General features: G+C 38.7%; 1 protein-coding gene and 1 pseudogene across 20 annotated transcripts in view; one reads left to right on the top strand and one right to left on the bottom strand.

Annotated features, from left to right (window-relative positions):
• Positions 1-9,615, bottom strand: part of Ank2 (ankyrin 2) — a 554,279-nt gene extending 544,664 nt beyond the window's left edge. For 7 of the 20 annotated variants that reach the window (XM_048813798.1, XM_048813802.1, XM_048813805.1 and 4 more), the window contains exon 1: positions 9,381-9,583. The gene's annotated coding sequence lies outside the window, so the exon portion shown is untranslated. Of the gene's footprint in view, positions 1-9,380 lie in introns of all 20 variants that reach the window. The other 13 variants (XM_048813795.1, XM_048813778.1, XM_048813781.1 and 10 more) reach the window with 6 other exon arrangements.
• LOC107141178 overlaps positions 9,243-19,478 on the top strand; it is a 34,933-nt pseudogene continuing 24,697 nt past the window's right edge.

Here is a 19,478-nt window from a genome sequence, read left to right as displayed (position 1 = left end):
AAGGAGCTGTGGAATCTGTCGTGTGGGCGGGGGGGGGATGAAGACAGGAGGAAACCTCTATTGGTGGGTGGGGTCCAGGGGCTTTGCCTGCACTGTTTCACCAGTTCCTCCCTTGACCAAGTACTAACTCTGTAATAGGCACTTAAGCAAACATTTAGACTCGTTATTTTATTTAATCCTCAAAATAATCCAGGAATCAGATAATATTATTCCCAGTATATGACTAAAGAAAATGAGGTTTAGCAAGAATAATTAAAAAAAAAAGAATAATTAAAAAAAAAAGAATGAATAATTTGCTTACAGTCGCATGATTAATAGGTAATTAATTCAGAGTTAGAGTTCTGACTAATGCTTATACATATACTTACTATATTAACATGCACAGAGTAAAAAAAAGTCCAATCATTATTTTACTATTAAAATGCCACAGTTAAGCTGGGCATGGTGGTGCACACCTGTAATCTCAGCAATTTAGGAGGCTGAGGCAAGAGGATCTTAAGTTCAAGGCCAGCCTCAGCAATTTAGCAAGACCCTGTCTCAAAATAAAAAAGAAGGCCTGAGCTGTAACTCAGTGATAATACGCTCTGATATGGGGTTCAATCCCCAGTACCACAAAATAAATTACTAAATAAATAAAATTCTATAGTTTACTATTTAATATATATAAATACAGTAGGGAAAATATTTAAATAAACCAAAAAAAAAATACATAGCAAAAGAACACTCTAAATAAATATCCTTAAATAAGGGACCTGTTTAATTACAGTACTATAGAATATTATGTGGTCTTTAAAAAGCATAAGCCAACTGTACTTAGGCTTATCAACTAGTTGATTTGAAGGGAACTTCCTTTTGGAACAACTTCAAGTAATAAATGCAAAAAGAATAGAAGAATTAGAAAATCATTTTGCAACCCTTAATGGGTATAATGGACTTAGGCCATAGTAATTGTTGGATGCCAGAAACATCAGGTGAAATATTGCTGGGGAACTTTATAATGGGGAGCTCAGACTGACACCATCAAACTCCTCTCCTAAATCTTAGGATCACTCAAAGGGCCCCCTGTGGTGACACAGCAGGAAGAATGGGAAAGCACCACTCACTCTGTGAAGGACTCCTGCCAGAAGTGCTGAACCTAAGTCCAGTCAAGCTGGGACTACAAGGGACAGAGGAAAAATTAACAGCACCCAGAGGAAACAATCAGCCCAATCCAGGAAGTGGGGCTTCCACAGATGACCAGACTTCTCCAGCAGATAAATGGTTTTCTAAAGGAAGAGAATTACTCAAGATAAAAAGAAGCCGGCACAGTGGCGCACCCCTGTAATACTAGCAGCTCAGGAGGCTAAGGCAGGAGGATCACAAGTTCAAAGCCAGCATCAGCAACTTAGCCATTGCCTAAGCAACTCAGAGAGACCCTGTGTCTAAATAAAATATTTTTAAAAAGGCTAGAAGTATGGCTCAGTGAGCGCCCATAGGTTCAATCCCCAATACAAAAAATAAATAAATAAAATAGATGCCCCATGCAAACTGAATTTGACTTTAAATAAAACAATTGTAAGAAGACATTTTTTAGAAAATAAGGGAAGCTGAAAGATGATTGGATGTTGTATTATATTAAAAATCACTATTAATTTTCTGAGACTTGATAATGGAATTGTAGTCGTGATATTTTTTCAGTGGTAAGATTGAACCCAGGGGTGTTCTACCATTGAACTACAGCCCCTTCATTGTCGCAATAGCATAAGCCTGTTTATTTCTCTGGCGGTTCAAGCTGAAATCACGAACACCTTTTAAACTGACCTATGTCCAGAGGAGACTCCCCTTATAATACAACCACTACAAATCACTCTCTGTCCTTCCAACCTGCTTGTCCCACCTAGGTGTTGAGTACTAACATGTACTGAGATAGCTGCTAGCTGTCCTTAAGGGGATTTTACATTCTTTACAACTTAAGCTTCAAATACTTTTAAACAGATGAGTGCCTGAACGCATGTATAATAGTTGGTTCTTTAACCCAGCGACTTAAAATTAACTGAAGCATGGGGCTGGGGTATTGCTCAGTTGATAGAGTACTTGTCTCTCAAGCACAAGGCCCTGGGTTCAATCCCCAGCACCAAAAAAAAAAAAAATTAACTGAAGCAACATACTGGAGCTTGTAAGAAACAATACACATCCTTTAAAAATATTTTTTCTGAATTTCTTCTTTTCATTCCCAAATGGAAAATGAAGCAAGAAGTAGAAGCACATGGAATGTTATTCTCTGTGTGAAATCTTAGAGCAACAATTATTTTTAGTAACATCTGGGCCAAATGTTCTCACAGGACTTAGTTTATTCTGAAATTGAATATCATAGAATATCAGGAAGAAGCCTTTAAAATTCTGTGGTATTAGAATTAGTAACTTCAAATTAATCTGTTTTATGTAAACCAACTAAGTTTTAGTAAGCCTAGAATGTACACTATGGAGAAACAATACTCTTTTCTGGACAACATGTTTTTTGAGACTATAAAAAAGATGCAAAACTTCTTTTCAACTCAGCTTCAATCTCTGTTAGAATTGGCTTAATATTTCCTGTATTATAGAACCCAATCATATTAATCTCCGAGGGAAAGTTAACCAAACTGGTGTCCAAATTCAAGCTGTCACTATTAATCTGCAGACCACAGTAGAACACTGAATTCTACTGTAGCACAGACATTGAGATGCTCTGGAGGTGTACTGTATACCTGCCAGTTTTCTTAATTTCTGAATTTTCTTTTCTTGATGTTGGTCTCCTTCATGTCACCTCAAGGTTTAGATTTGTGAAGGAACAAGTGTGACTGAGGATAGCAGTCTTAAAGAAGACATATTGTGCATAATCAGAAGGAAGAAGAAAAAAGGACGTGTCCATTTTGATATTTTGCTGTTGATGGCAAGTTGTGTTTCTCATTAGGAAATTAGAACCACCTGTCTCTCATGTTGGCTCCTAAGGAACTGCTATTGTAAGTGTCTCATTGAGTTGAACTTCAGAGTGGGGAAGTGTTGAGGAGTGACACTGGCCATTTTATATTGCTATATTGTGTGCATCTACGAATATGTATAAACGAATCCCACCATTACGTATAATTATAATACACCAATAAAAAAAATGGGGGTGGGGGGAGTTGAACTCCATAGAGGCTTGTTCAGGAATATGGAAAAGGAACAGAGTCATAGTACTGCCCATTCAGTCTTAGGAAAATCTGAATGACTCTGCACAAGAAAAAGTGACTTGAAATTTATTCACATCTACCAATCCGTCTTCAGCTGACTGAATGCTGTACGATAGCCCTTCTTCAAAGCAGCGGTAGTTCTAGTTTCACCATAAATTTTATGAAGTCTTTGCATTTTTGGAATCAGCTTATAGATTCCTGGTTCTTTTTGTATATAACCTTTATTCATTTGGTTTTTTTTTTAAACACTGATAATTTTTTAAAGGTTTTGTATTAGTCAGTGGTTCATGTTCAGCACTATTTGAACCATTTTCCATTATACTTCTTTGTGTTTTAAATAAAATTGATGTAGGAAAGTTATAAAAAAAAAAAAAAAAAAAAAAAAAAAACCAAGAAGAAGAAGGTCCTCAGGCTGGGGATATAGCTCACATGTGATAGTCTTTGATCCCCAGCACAACAGAGAGGAATGAATAAATAAATAAATAAGATCCTATAATTTTGTAAAATTTGAATATTTGCAGTAAGAATTTGCTGCAGGGGGGAAAAAAAGGAACTTGCTGTAAGGACTGTCTTCTAGATACCTAGAAGAAGTGACAAGCATGTATTATTTTTTTAAGCTTTTCCCATAATTATGGTGGGAGCCATATCACACCATACTTCGCATATTTAAATCTAATTCAAAATTTAAAATAAATAAATCTAATCCAAAATAAAGGATATTTTCTCCTTTTCTACAAATCACCAACCCTTTCACCAAGTCTGTGTATTGTAAATAAAGAGGACTCTGTCTCAGACTTCATGTCTATGTCCACAACTCTATAGGAATTTATAGTCAGAACAAGAGCTCATAGGAGACAGAGCCTGTGATTTAAAAGACTTGCCTGGCATCTCCATTGACAAGTTATGTGCTTTGGGCAAGTTCATCTTATCATCTATAAAGTGTCCACAAATAAATGAAGCATCGGCACATGGTCTGACACATGGGAAGTGCTCAGCATATGGCAATGATGGGGGACAGGACACATTACCCCCAAAATGCAGCACCTTTGTACTTGGGAAACAGCAGAAGCAGGAAGGACTCTCCTGCCTATCCCCTCTTAATTGTGATGCTTCCTTAAAAACATGGTTTAGTCTGATGAAAGGGTATTGGTTTGGTTATGAGATGTGCCCCTAAAACTATGTTAATGCAGGAATGTTCAGAGGTGAAATGATTGGATCATGAGAGCTATCACCTAATCAGTCCATCCTAATTTGAATGGACTAACTAGGCAATAAGTGCAGGCAGGTGGGGTGTGGCTGGGGGAGGTGGGTCATTGGGGGTATGCCTTGAAAGGGTTCATCTTCCCTGCAGTCCCTTCCCCTTTCTCTCTGCTTCCTGACCTCTGTGAATGGAACAGTGCTCTACAGCATGCCCTTCTGCCATAATGCCCTGCCTTACCTTGGTCCCAGAGCAAAGGCTGACCTTGGATTGAACCTCTGGAACCAGGAGCCGAAATAAACTTTCCCTCCTCTAAGTTGTTCTTGTCAGGTATTTTGGTCACAGCAAAGCAAAGCTGACTGACACAAAAGGGCTCAGGCCAAATGGGCAAGGGAAGGAATAAAGGATCAAACAGTATCAAGAAGCCCAACACTGGGAATTTTTTTTCTTTTTGGTCGCCATGCTGGGGATTGAGCCTGGGGCCTGGCACATAGGAAGCCGGCACTCTACCACTGAACTGCATCTCCAGCCCCCAGTTCTGGGTCCTAAATAATGGAATTTTCTTTCCCACTGAGCACAGCAGAGAGTCTTTCTCTTAATCAATATACACAAAACTGGTTTTCTAGCAAATCTTCTCAGAGACTGTGTGGTAGCTACATTTTCAAATGTGGTTGTTATGCAGATAGGTTTTCATAGTTTCTTTTCTATGCTCAAGGCAAAGGACAAAAATATGTTGAAGACCTATATCACACCCAAGGTCCAAAAGACAATAAGCAGACAGTTTCACAAGGAAGCTCTCCATCTAAGCAGTTTAGACAATAAGATATATATATTAGGTTTAAGAAATTATTGCAAAAAAATAATAATAATCAGCACTAATCAAAACAGACTGGACTATAGGAATCTAAATCCATGACAGAAAAAAATAATTTTTTTTTCATGTATAACTTCCATTGACCCCAAATAGTAATCTCAGATTTCACATTGACTCTGCCTAAGTCACTAGCACAGTAAACAGTAGCATCTGGCTCTCATGTGGAATGGTGTATACAATGGGCTGATCCATAACTTTAGTCTACTTTAGACATTTAGATGCATGGGCCAGGAGCCCAGTGTGTTATAATAACCCTGAAAAGCTTTTTGGCTCTGGCTGTGAACACATTAGCATTAACTTAAATCTGTTTCTTTGTTTACAACAAGAGATATTTTCTTGTGCTTTCTGCCTAAATGCAATCAGTTAAAGGACTCAAGACCTTAAAACAAAAATTTACAATGGCTACAGCAGCTATTCACTGTAGTGAGCCTCTACAGAATCTTTTTGCCTTAATTTTTATATTTCTCTTAGATCTTTTTTGAATAAATCTTTATTGAGAGTTTCTATCTGTCCCTATTAGGAATATTAACACCTTATTTCCCTTTGTTTGGTTTTTCCCCCTCCATAACCTGAAGCTGAATATAAATAAATAATTGTTTGGAGGCTTCCTTGAAGATCTTCACCATTTAGAAAAGTCAGCCATTTGTTTCTGAGCTAGCAAGTGCAGGCTGTTTAGACCAGTGTTCTAATTACTCCTTTTGCAACCAGTCAAAACCACTAGAACTAATTCTCTGAATATATCACTATAATTTTATGTCTAGAATGAAAAGATGCCCTCACTGGACCAGTAGAAACGGATTACTACACTTTAAGGATATATTAGAGGGTTTCTGTATTATAGTCAAGGCTTCAAAAAAAATGTAATTAAACAACACCCAATCTAATTTTGTGTTTACTGCTTACAAACTGCATCGAAACAGATGCATTGTGTATGATATTTATTCATACTTATAATGATTTCAAGCAAATATATGAATTTCACCCTGGAAAAAAATTAGACTGAATAATTAACAGATGGATATTCTAATAACATATGGAACAGTCTCTACATTGGATTACCTTTTAAATATCATTAGGGGTGGAGGTGTAGCTCTGTGATAGAGTGTCTAGTTAGCATGCACGAAATTCTGAGATCAATCTCCAGCACCAAAAACAAACAAACCAACAAATAAATATCCACATGTATTATTGTAATGTTTTATATATTCCATATATTATTCCATCAACAAATATATATTTAAAATCTCTTATGGGCCTAGCATTAATTTTAAGAAAGACAAAGTAATCTGAAATCTTATTTTTAAATGAAAATGACTTTAAATATATCACCATGGATAGATCTGTATAAAGAAAAAAACATTAACAGCTAAGGATATGGCTCAGTGATAGAGCATTTGCCTATCATGCATGAGACTCTGAATTCAAATATTAGCTCCCAGGGAGGTGGGGGGTAGTGGAGGACATAGGACTCAAATATATCAAATGGAATACTTCTGCATGTTCTCCTGGTATGTGATTTACCATGCCTAACAATGATTCCCCCTTATTAATTACGGTGGTCCATATTCCCATTAAGCCAAGATTGGAAAACTCTAAGGATCAAGTATTTACAATCTGATCACATATCCCACAAAGAATATATTCTCATCAGGAAAAAGAACTTGTTTTTCATCTTAAAGGCCTTCTCATCTAGTTCTAGACATTTTGCAGGAAGGGATATGAAAGCACAGTGATTTTCCTATGTTAGTAATACCACGGAACTTTAAATAAGTTGCAGTAATCTGAAACTGAAGGAAAAAATGCCAATTTTATAGTTAAAGACTGCCCTCTTAGGGTGTGTTATGCCGAAGGAGGACTGGGCCAGAGTCAGGTGATCTGGGTGCTAGTCCTGATCTATCACTCAGCAGATAGATAGCTCTGGACAGTTCTCCTCCCTATATAAATGGGGATGAACTGATTGTCAGTCCTTACATCTATTCCAGCTCTAAGTCCCTAACTGCAATGCCTTCCCTGAAAAATAGAAATGTGGGTATAGATAGCCCCTCTGTAATGAATACAGCCTACTTAGCTTAATGAGTAAGACAGACATGTTAAACAGCTTGTGTGATACAACAAAATGGATAACTTTCTTCCATTTTTACTCATATTAATTTGTGTGTAGGTGTGTGGTACTGGGGATTGGATGCTGGGGCACTCTACAGCTGAGCTGCATCCCAAGCCCTGTTCTTGTTTGTTTGTTTTACAGACAAGGTCTAAGTTGCTGAGGATGGCCTAGAACTTGCTATCTTCCTGCTTCAGCTTCCTGAGCAGCTGGAAATAAAATTTTTTAATAAAAGAATAGCTAAAATCCCCATAAATGAGAACTTCCCCCCGAGAAGCAGATGGTGTGTGTCTACCTGGGTTTTCTGACCAAGGAATCAATGTGTCCAAGTACAGGCAGCATTTTATCAGACTCTCCTTCAGAGAGACAGTCTTTGGCAAGTAGCCAAAAAAGGGGGTGTGGTCTTGGGCTGGTCAGAAAAGGCAGAGCTAGAACTAGGTCAGTAAGAGCGCTCAGAAAACATTCCTCACCTAAAGGCAATGGCTAACAAGGCATGCAGCAGTACGGGCTGTCTCCAGGATACATCTAGCTTCACTCAATGCTATGGAAGGGAGAACAAGGTGGGATGGAGGGAGTCTTCGCGTTCTTTGGCTCGTACCTGTAATACACAGGCTTAGATAACCTATTATAGAACTGTCTCTGCACTAGCGCTTTCACAGTTCAGTGAAATAAAATGGCAAATGAATGATCATGTTCACCACACCATGGGTGGGGCAAGCTCTTGTCTGTTGTTCTGTGACTTAAACCATTGATTGCAAAAGGCTATAAAATAGAAGGGACCTCATTAGAATAACTTCTTCCTGCCATCCCCATCACCTCTCCCACCCAAAAGTTTTTTCAATACTTAAATATTTCTAGAATCAGTCTTTGGCCCCAAAGTCTACAGTTTGTGCCATGTCTCAAGAAAAGGGGTTATTCCTTTAAAAAGAAAAGAAAAAAAAAGATGAAGAAGCAAAAGAAAGATTTTTCATAGCCTTACTATTTGCCTGTTGTCTTTCTAAGGGACACCATATGCCTTGACCTCAAACTCTATCAGGTGTTCACAGAAAAGTGCCAGGGCAAATAAACAATCTGTTCTTCTAAATTCTCCTTCTATTTTCTTCCAACCACTCACATTTATTTTCAGTCTCAAAAACAGATTTAGTGTTATATGCCCAGAAGGAAGAGTAATATGTTTTTGGATTTATTCTCTTGCTCTCCAAAAAGGCCACACCTAAGACACCATAGAGATGGTGTTCCTGAACGTGGGGAATACAGTACTTGATACCAGCAAAAAATGCAAAAACTAAAAAAAAAAAAAAAACAGTGCATAGAAATCTGTACATAGCACACTTCTTGCCACTCCTTAGTTGGGCTTTTAAAGCAGAAAAGATAATTCGTTTGCTAGAAAAAGGAGTGAGAACCCCATCGTTCTTCCACTGCCAGCACCTGTTCTGCCAACTGACACTATCTAACAGAAATTTGAACCATGAAAAAAGGCAATTACTAATAGCACTGCTGTTTACCAAAAACGAATCATCTCTCTCTACCCCTGGTTCATCCTTTCTCTCTCATCACCTACTAATCCAAAGCAGAGAAGGAGTGTTTATCACTAAATATTTCCCTGGCACAAACACAGCAGATATCTTAATACAAAAGCAGTGTTTCTGACCAAAAGAGACACCACCCTCTTTCCCTCTCCCTGCTTACCATACAGAGAACACCAAGTCCACTCAGGGTGTGGGAATCTGAAATCACTTCACTCTAACCAGATCTAAAAAATCTTCCCTACAATTAAAAAAATAGCAATCGCAAAGCAGAAAAACACATCACGTGGAGAACAAACCAAAATCAGGGCTGTGGGTATTTGCACATGGGGCACTGCCTTTGAACTCCGGGATGGCATGTAAAGCAATGCTGCCCAGCCCAGCTCCTGGGAGGGAGATTTACAAAGGGTTTCCAACATCCCTCATCAACACCAACACTTCCTCCCCGCTTCCAAAACGCTCTGAACAAAGACCGTCTTTAAGCACTTACTGGGAGCAGCAAGCAGCTTCTCTCTGCAATTGCCTGTGAGTCACGCAGCAGGAGGGGCCCCGGAGCAGGGCAAGTAGGAGAGCCCCCAGCTTCCCTGCAGGCTGACGTCTATGAGACAGCAGCCCAGGAACCGACTTTCCCATTACAGCCTCACACTGTAATCCATGTGCTTTCCACGGGCCAGTCCCAGCTGCCCGCAGAGCACCACATGATCTGCTCTGACATCAGATCAGCCAGACGTGACAGCCCATCCGCCAGCCTCTTCCACACTCGCGAGTTGCATCATCGGGTGCCTGGGCTTGCATCTAAGCAAGTGGTACAGAGTAAGGAGTGTCGTTTTCTCACAAAATATTTTTTTGGTCTGGTTCCTTATGTTAGAAACAGAGGGAAAAATAAGCACAAAAAGCACTTGGATTTCTTTGCAGCCTGAATTTATCATATATATAGGAAGTCATTAGAGTTCCAAGCCTGGTTCAGGGAAGCCGAGGAATGAGCTACCGCCAGGATGCCAATGCCTGCCTTGGGAGCAATTTCATATGCCAATCACTGCCATCACTATCCCACCACTTTTCAATAAATCACCTTTTACATTTAAGTTTGTTTATAAGTACACACACATAATATATACATATATATATATATATAAATTAAAGTCAAAATACTGGCAGATGGGTGAGTGGGTGTTAAGCGAATCATCATTGAGTTTGGTTCATAGAAAATCTTAGACATAACCACTAGACACAGTGCAACATACAATTATCCCATTGTGAGAGAACTCACATATACTCAATCAGAAATAGACTTACAGACATAAGCAGATAAGCAGGGAGATCAGCTCAAATTCAATAATGATGCAAATTTGATGGTTCATTCTGTAACCATTTATTGATCACCTACTATTTACCTAGTACCAAAAGAGAATATCAGCGCATGGGGGTGGATGGGCAGAAGTTGGATATTTGTCACAAAGATTCTAATTCTTCTACTGTGATAGGAAAAGAAAGCAATCCCTTTATCAAATCTTCTTATAAAATGTTCTAATACTGAATTTGCAAGCTATTAACAAAACCATGTTTTGTCTTAATTTCATTATGATAAATGGTTATAAATGTGAACTTTGAAAGAGTAACCCAAATCGTCAAAACTGTGTGAAGCAAAACCATAACCAAGTTAGACAGCTGTGACCAAAAACATCATTCTTCCCTAGTAGAGAGAATTTACCGTTTTTTGTCTTAATTGCATTGCATTCTGTGCATTTGATTTATGAACTATATTTCAGATATTTGTATAAAACCAGAATGTCTCTAACCAGCCTATAAACTCATTTATCATGCATGTCAGTATCATTTTTAGTGACTTAAATATAATACATGTTAAATAAATAGTGAAAGTCAGGCAATTGACTCTGTGATAGTGGTAGAATAAGAAATAAGGGGACTAGGGATCTAGCTCAGTGGTAGAGCTTTTGCATAGCACGCTCAAGGCCCTGCTTCCAATTCCCAGCTCCAAGAAAAAAAGGAAATAATACAGTGTTGGTGGTATGAACCTGTTTTCCCAGCTACTACAGAGACTGAGACAGAAGGAGCATTTGAGTCCAGAAGTTTGAAGCCAGCCTGGGCAACACAGTGAGACCTCATCTCAAAAAATAATAATAATAATAATAATAATAAATAAATGATCTTCATCTCTGGTTTCTGTCATAGATCTCCTAAGCCTTTTGTAATTTCCTGGGTGATGAAATAAGTTGAGTTATTTTGTGACTCATAAAAATCCCTTTCAAGTCAGGGATGGTGGCAAACACCTGTAATCCCAGTGGCAAGGGAGGCTGAGGTAGGAGGGTCGTGAGTTCAAAGCCAACCTCAGCAAAAGCAAAGTACTAAGAAACTCAGTGAGATCCCATCTCTAGATAAAATACAAAACGGGGCTGGGGATGTGGCTCAGGGGTTGAGTGCCCCCCTCCCCCCAGTTAAATCCTCTCAGTAACAAAAAAAAAAAAAAACCCTTCGAAGCATACCTGAGTTTATGCTAATAAGGTGACTCTTGGTTGGGGGACAGGAGCCAGCTCTGTATGCCTTTAGGATAGGTGTGATAGAGGTCTGGAATTTCCTCTCCGCCAGAAAGAGAAGAGGGGCTGGAAAATGAGTTAATTATCAATAACCAATCATGTGCCAGGTTTGACGGTGCATGCTTGAAATTCCAGCAACTCAGGAGACTGAGGCAGGAGGATCAAAAGTTCAAGGGTAGCCTGGGCAACTTACTGAAACCCAGTCTCAAAATGAAGTAAAAAGAATTGGGAATGTAGCCAAATGATACAGCACCCCTAGGTTCAATCTGCTCATGAGGGAAAAAAAAAAAAAAAAAGACCAATGATATAATTAATCGTGCTATGTAATAGAACCTCCATAAAAACCCTGTAACGACAGGGTTCAGAGAGCTTCCAAATTGATGAATGCATCCACATTCCAGGAGGGCAGCACACTCCAAATTCCATGAGGACAAAAGTTCCTTGCACTAAGAGTCTTCCGGCCCCACCTTGTACACCTCTTTATCTGAGTTCTGTGAGCTATTTCAGCAAATTACCAAACACGGGCAGGGGCTCAATTTGCAGCCAAATTGCACAGAAGTACAGGTGGTCTTAGGACCCGTTACTTGCAACTGGAATTTGAAGTTGGGGCCAGTCTTGTGGGAATGAGCTCTTAACCTATGGTGTCTGGGTTAACTCTGGGTAGTTAGTGTCAGAACTGAATTAAACTTTAGGATACTTGGTGTCTACAGAGAATTGGAGAATTTCTTGGTGTGAAAAGCCCATAAGTTTGGTGTCAGAGATTCTCTGTGGGTAGTACCAAGAGACTCAAAGGGTTTTATTCTTTATGTGGTTTATATTTCCTTTAGAAATCAAATGAAAATTAGGTGCCCCATGGAATCTCGTTTTGAATTCCACAGTCCAAAAGCATCCTGGTCCTCTTCTCAGGGGAAAATATCACATGTTTGATGACAAATATTCTATGTAAAATGACAAATCAAATATTAGTTTAATAATTACATAAATTATTAGATTATCTCCATAACAAAGAGGCTAGGTAAATACTATTTAAAAACTTATAACTTTAATAAACATCTAAGAAAATAGCACAATCACAATTCACTTTTTAAAAAAAAAAAATTCACTTTTTAATTTTTATTTATTTATTTTTTTGTGGTGCTGGGAATTAAGCTCAGGACACATGCACATGCCAGTCAAACGCTCTACCCGTGAGCTATATCTCAGCCCCTAATTCATTTCTTATGTATGTGTGTATGGTACTGGGTATTGAACTCATGGGAGCTCCACCACTGAGCTACATGCAGTCATTTTTATTTTATTTTGAGACAAGGTTGTGCTAACTTGCCCAGGTTGGCCTCAAACTTTCAATCCTCCTGCCTCAGCCTCCCTGGTTGCTAGTATTACAGGTATAAGACACCATGCTCAGCCCCAGTTCACTTTAAATGTAAGAAACAAAGACAACATGATGAAAACTAACAGATATTGGATATTTTATGATCCTTCTATAGAAAGAACTAATCATTAAGCTAAAATTACAAAATTAAAATGACATTTTTCTACTTAAGAGGTGTCTTTTTAGCCAGGTGCATGCCTGTAGTCCCAGCTACCTACAATACTGAGGCAGAGGGATCACTTCAGCCTATGAGTTCAAGAATAGTCTGAGCAACATAGTGAGACCCCCCCCCATCTAAAAAAAAAAAAAGTGTCTTTTTGTTTTGATTATCTTGGGATCTTGATGATATTTAACTTTATAGATAAAATTAGCTTTGGCCATTTAAAAATAACACTTTTCAGTTTTCTGTACCAACAACCCCATATCATAATCTATCCCTTATTTTATGAGTCAAGCAAAGTGGGAAATTAGGCCTCATAAATTAAATGCTCCTCCAAAATCAATGTAGCTAACAAAAATTTAATATCCAAAGACTGTCACTACCATTGCTCCTGCTACTTCAATCCACCATCATCACGTATTGCCCAGACGATGGCCACTGCTTGCACTCGTCCTCCATAGGAAGCAGAAGGTCCTTAATCAAACTCAATCTCTTTTTCCTAAATTCTCCCATGGTTTCTCACTCATTTAGTTCCTTACCACGGCTCTTAAAACCCTTCAGTAATACTGTCTGGAAATTTTTCAAGTAGCTCTCTTCTCTAGTAAGCAAGGTACTAAACATTACTCTCCTTGGCTGAATTATTGTTGAATTTTTTGTTGTTGTTGTTGTTGTTTGTTTGTTTTGTACCAAGGGATTGAACTCAGGAGCACTTAACCACTGAGCCACATCCCCAGTGCCACACACACACCCCTTTTGTGTGTGTGTGTGTGTGTGTGTGTGTGTGTGTGGTGCTGGGGATAGAACCCTTGGCCTTGTGTATGCAAGGCAAGCACTATACCAACTGAGCTATATCCCCAGCCCCTAAACTTTTTATTTTGAGTCAGAGTCTCACTAAGTTGCTGAGGGCCTTACTAAATTGCTAAGGCTGTCTTTGAACTTGCAATCCTCCTATCTCAGCCTCCCGAGACACGGGGATTACAGGTGTGCACCACCAGGTTCGTCTCATTGAGTAATTAACACTTGTTTTCTGTAATTCATTTCATTAGGACAGATTATCAGAAATTGAATTACTGAAGCCAAGGATGTACTCTTGTTCCAAAGAAAGAGTGCTTAGGAAAGACAGATGGCTGCTTGCCCTAAGACTGTCGCTGTCGACCTGCCTTACATGTAGGTGTGTCCTTGAGCACAGAATCCCATCTTTTGCTGAATGGAAAATTGTTTGTCCTCAACTTCTTTCTTTCCCTTTATGCCAGCTCGAACACAGACTTGTCTGCAACCTAGCTTTAGCCACAGTTTTAACACTTAGGGAATGGTGGAGCTAATGAATGGAAGAAAACTGGGCCACTCAATGACAACAGAAAGCAGAGCTGTCCGTCTAGCTTGGACCACTCATGCCTGTCTGTTGCATAAAATTTATATAATATATATATTTTTTTTACAGATTTTTTAAGGTACTTCATTTTGTTACCTCTTTGTTATCTTTTTATCTTAGGCTCTATCCCAACAATTACAAATGCCTTGAACTTTTTGACTTCTAATTTATATTGCCAAGTAACTAGGAATAGAGCCAATAATCAGGTGACATTTTTACCAGTGTATGAGATTAGTTTGTTTTCTTCTCAGCACTGAGGCTTATTCTTTTCAAGGAAAATTTACTAATTTAGCAAAAGAAAATAGTTACATTCCCTTTTTATCATGATGAAATTGAACATGATTCAATAATTACCATCCATTGGGTATTTTTTTTTTTTTTTTGGCGTTGGTGGAGATGGAACCCAGGGCTGCATGCATGCTACACAAACACATTACCAATGAGCAACAGTCCCAGCCCTGGTATACCACCTTTTAATAATTGCTTATGTTTTTTGGTTTTTTTTAGTTGCATATGGACTCAATGCCTTCGTTTTTATGTGGTGCTAGGATCGAACCCAGTGCCTCACACTTGCGAGGCAAGTGCTCTACCACTGAGCTACAACTCCAGCCCCTTATGTTTTTATTTTTATTGGATTTGTAATGTTTTTCTTGATCATTCTGTTGAGCTTCATTGTTCACCTTTCAATTCTACTTTTAAAAAATGGGTTTTACTATCATCATTTGTAACATTTCCATTGTAATTTGTTCCACTGAGAGATCCCATCACCAGGCCTATTGGCTGGCACACATCTGTAATCCCAGGGACTCAGGAAGCTGAAACTGGAGGATCACAAATTTAACGCCAGCCTGGGCAATCTAGCAAGACACTGTCTCAAAATAAAAAAAATCAAAAGGGCTAGAGTTTTAGTTCAGTGGTAGAGTGCCCCTGGGTTCAATCCAGGGGAGGTAGGGGATGGGAATAAAAAGAAAGAAAGCTCTCAGACTGCCCAGATTTTGAACTGGAAATATTAGTGTTCATTAAAAGGAATCAGGGTTCTTTAGAAAAAAGACTGATCTCAGATCTAAGGCAAAAAATACACAAAGTGAGCTTAGGACATTGATACCCAAAAAGCAAGGAAATTATCTAAAAGCACTAGGTTATGACAAAAGACACAAGAATCTATGCAGGACTGGGAATGTAGCCCAGCAGTAAAGTGTTTGCCTAGCATATGCCAGTCCCTGATTTCAGTCCCAAGAAACACCACACATGCACACAAAAAAACTCCGAAGAACCAATGTGGAGAGAGACTCCCAAAGGCCAATTATATCCAACATACATTGTAGTTACTGTGAAAAGTCACATGAATCTTAAAAAACATTTATTTTTCTCACAAATCTATAGTCTGGGCAGGACTCAGTGGGTAAACTGGTTCCTAATCTGCTCAGCATCAATTAAGTATCTCAAAAGCTGGTCCCTGAAATCTTTTGAATGCTCATTCCCTCATGCATCTGGTGCCTAGACTGTATGGATCCACGATCATCTGTCTATTATATTGTCTTTCCATATCCTCTCTCCAACAGGATGGATTCAGGGTGGATGAATTTCACTAAAAGCATATGTCCCTAGAGTGCCAGGCAGAAGTGATGGAGAAGTGTCAACATTACATTTTAAGAAGATATAGGTCCATATATATTGGTGTAGCCTACTTTGGTAAATACAATCTGTTACAGCATCATAAAAAATAATATAATTGATTGACATACTTAAATATATTAAAAAATTAAAGATGCTTAACACAAAAAAGGAAAACAACACATTTTCTACTAAATGACATGACTATCATACCAATTCCTTACTTAAAAACTGGTAAAGAGAGCCAGGCATGCTGGCATGCACCAGTAATCCCAGCTACTCAGGAGGCTGAGAGGGGAAGATTACAAATTCAGACCAGCCTGGGCAATACAGCAAGACCTTGTCTCAAAATTAAATTTTAGAGGGAGTTGGGTTGTGGCCCAGTGGTAGAGTACTCCCCTAGCATGGGTGAGGTACGCGGTTCAATCCTCAGCACCACATAAAGATAAATAAAGAAAGGTATTGTGTCCATCTACAACTAAAAAATATTTTTTTTAAAAAATTAAATTTTTAGAAAGAGCTGGGGCTATAGCTGAGTGCTTGCCTAGCATGTGCAAGGTCCTAGGCTTAATCCCCTGTATCATCAGGAAAAAAAAAAAAAAAAACATTTAGTAGAGAGAACTAAGAATTCTTTCTTTTCCAAGCGGAACTGTTTCAAAGGAACAAATAACTCCGTTAATGAGGGGAACTCCGCTAGAGAATCTTAGTTAATGAAAGCAACAGGACTGGCAGAATTGGATACAATCATCATTTTGCAAGTTGTAAAGGAATAATTGGTTCAGTCAAGAATCATCAAGAGATGCTAAAAACAGAGAATAGGGTTGACAAGAAACTGGATATTGAGCCTCCGCTGAATTAAAACACAGAATGTTTACTTTATAACTTTGTAGTAGATCTGGTAATTTTCCCATTTACTGGTTGTTATGATTTGGCTCTGGAATGTCCCCAAAGGCTCATATCCTCAAAGGCTTGGTCCCCAATGCAGCAATGCCCAGAGGTAAGGCTTTAAGGAAGTGATTGAACCAGGAGGGCTCTGACCTCATCAATGGATTAATCCACTTGACAGATTGAAACTTTTATGGATTATTGGGAGGTGAGACCTAGCTGGAGAAAATAGGTCATGGGGAGCTGTACTAAAAGGGTCTATCTTGTCCTTGGTCCCTTCCCCTTACATAATTCCATTCAAATTGTGACCCCTAGTTTTTATTCGTTCTTTGTATTGAGTTATAATTTGCTTTTTTCTAATTCTGCAGCCCCACTGGTTTTACTTCTGCTTCCTGGGGTGACATAAAGTTTGTGTGTGCTAGTTCTTCTACATAATTGAGGAGAGCAATTATGCTCCAGTTTCTTCAGCCATTTCCTATTTGACTTGATTTTCACTGTCTTCATTGTCCTGCTCACCACTTCTGGAAGAGCTCCACGGTGACAGTGCTTTCTCTTGAAATGGGGAACCCGGATCTAAGGACTTAGGACTCCAAATGTGTGTGGTCTGAGAATCACAAAGAAGTGGAATTATTGTTTCCCTGACTGTTGGACACTCAGCTGTTACTAATGCAGTCTAGATTTGTATCCACTTATCTTGGCAGTCCTCTAGCTGTTGGCTCATATTGAACTTGCAGTCAACTAAAAATCACTAGAACTTTTTCACTTACTTGTTCTTAAAATAGACCTTCATTTTCTGGAACATCAGCACATGAATGTTGAATCTATTTGTATGTATATCTGGTTATATGTATCCCTGTGAAATCTCATCTTTTCAATATGGGTCTATCAATTCAGCCTAACTGTAAATTCTATTTTCCAAGGCACCAAAACTCAGGCATCTGATCCAGGTATGGTGGCACATGCCTGTAATCCCAGGGGCTCTGGAGGCTGAGTCAGGAGGATCACAATGGTAAAGCCAGCCTCAGCAATGTTATAAGGGGCTAAGCAAACAAGGGAGACCCTTTCTCTAAATAAAACACAAAACAGGGCCAGGGAAGTGGCTCAGGGGTCAAGTGCCCCTGAGTTCAATCTCCAGTACCCAAAAAAAAAAAAAACCTCAGGCATCTGCAAATTTAATAAACATGTAAAGACATTTTTTGTTTTGTTTTTTGTTGTTTTGGTTTTTGCCTCATTCACAAAGTTGTACAAAGAGCAAAGAACCAAACCCTGTGACAAAGCAATCAAACACAATCTTCCAGTGCACTGCTCAAGGCCAGTTGGAAATTCTGGATCTTTAGCATTGCCTGACCAGGTAGGAATCTTCTTAAAAAAACTAGAAACAAACTACCATATGATCCATCAATTTCATTGCTATATCCAAAGGAACTGAAGTCAGTATGTTGAGATATCTTCACTCACATGTCTNTTAAAAAAAAAAAAAAAAAAAAAAGGTTAATCAAATCTCACTTGCTCTTTGTACATTCAAACTGATTCCTAATGATTATTCCTCCCCAAACTGAGTGCTCACCAACTAATTTTTTTTAGGGAACCAGGGATTGCACCCAGGAGCATTTAACCTGAGCCACATCACTAGGTTGCTTACAGTCATGCTAAATCGTTGAGGCTGGCTTTAAACTTTCAATCCTCCTGCCTCGGCCTCCTGAGCCTTTAACACCTATTTTTAAATTCATTCCAGATTTTTCTGAAGACCAATGTCAGATGCAACTATAAATAAAAATACAAAGTTTAGCAGGGCATGGTGGCACACCTGTAATCCCAGGAGCTTGGGAGGCTGAAGCAGGAGTTCAGGGACAGCCTCAGCAAAGGCAAGGCCCTAAGCAATTCAGTGAGACACTGTCTCTAAATAAAAAATACAAAATAGGGCTGGGGATGTGGCTCAGTGGTTGCGTGCCCCTGAATTCAATCCCCAGTACCAAAAAAAAAATCAACTCAAAATAAATCAAAGAATTAAACGCATGACCCAAAGCTGTGAGATTACTAGAAGAAAATATAGGGGAGATAATTCAGAATATTAGTCTGGGCAAAGATTTTTTTTAAGAGGCAGAGAGAGAGAGAGAGAGAGAGAGAGAGAGAGAATTTTTTAATATTTATTTTTAGTTTTCAGTGGACACAACATCTTTATTTTATTTTTATGTGGTGCTGAGGATAGAACCCAGAGCCCCACGCATGCCAGGCAAGCACGTTACCGCTTGAGCCACATCCCCAACCCTGGGCAAAGATTTTTAGGGGTCTGTAACTCCAAAAGTACAGGTAACAAAAACAGACAAGCAAATGACCTTATTTTTTAAATGGAAGAATGACTCAGCCATTTGTCAAAATAAGAAATATATATGGCCAATAAGTATATGGAAAAATGCTCAATATTACTAATCATCAGGGAAATGGAAATCGAAAGCACAGTGAGATATCATCTTACCCTAGTTAGACTGGCTATTATTAAAAAGACAAATAAATCAATAAATAACAAATATTGGACTTTTTTTTTCATTTTTTTCTTTTTGGTACCAGGGATTAAACCTAGGGACATAACTATTAAGCCATATACCCAGCCCTTTTTATTTTGAAACAGG

This window comes from Marmota marmota, unplaced genomic scaffold (genome assembly GCF_001458135.2).
Source record: "Marmota marmota marmota unplaced genomic scaffold, marMar, whole genome shotgun sequence".
Classification (NCBI taxonomy): Eukaryota; Metazoa; Chordata; class Mammalia; order Rodentia; family Sciuridae; genus Marmota; species Marmota marmota.
This window is presented reverse-complemented; position numbering and strand designations above follow the sequence as displayed.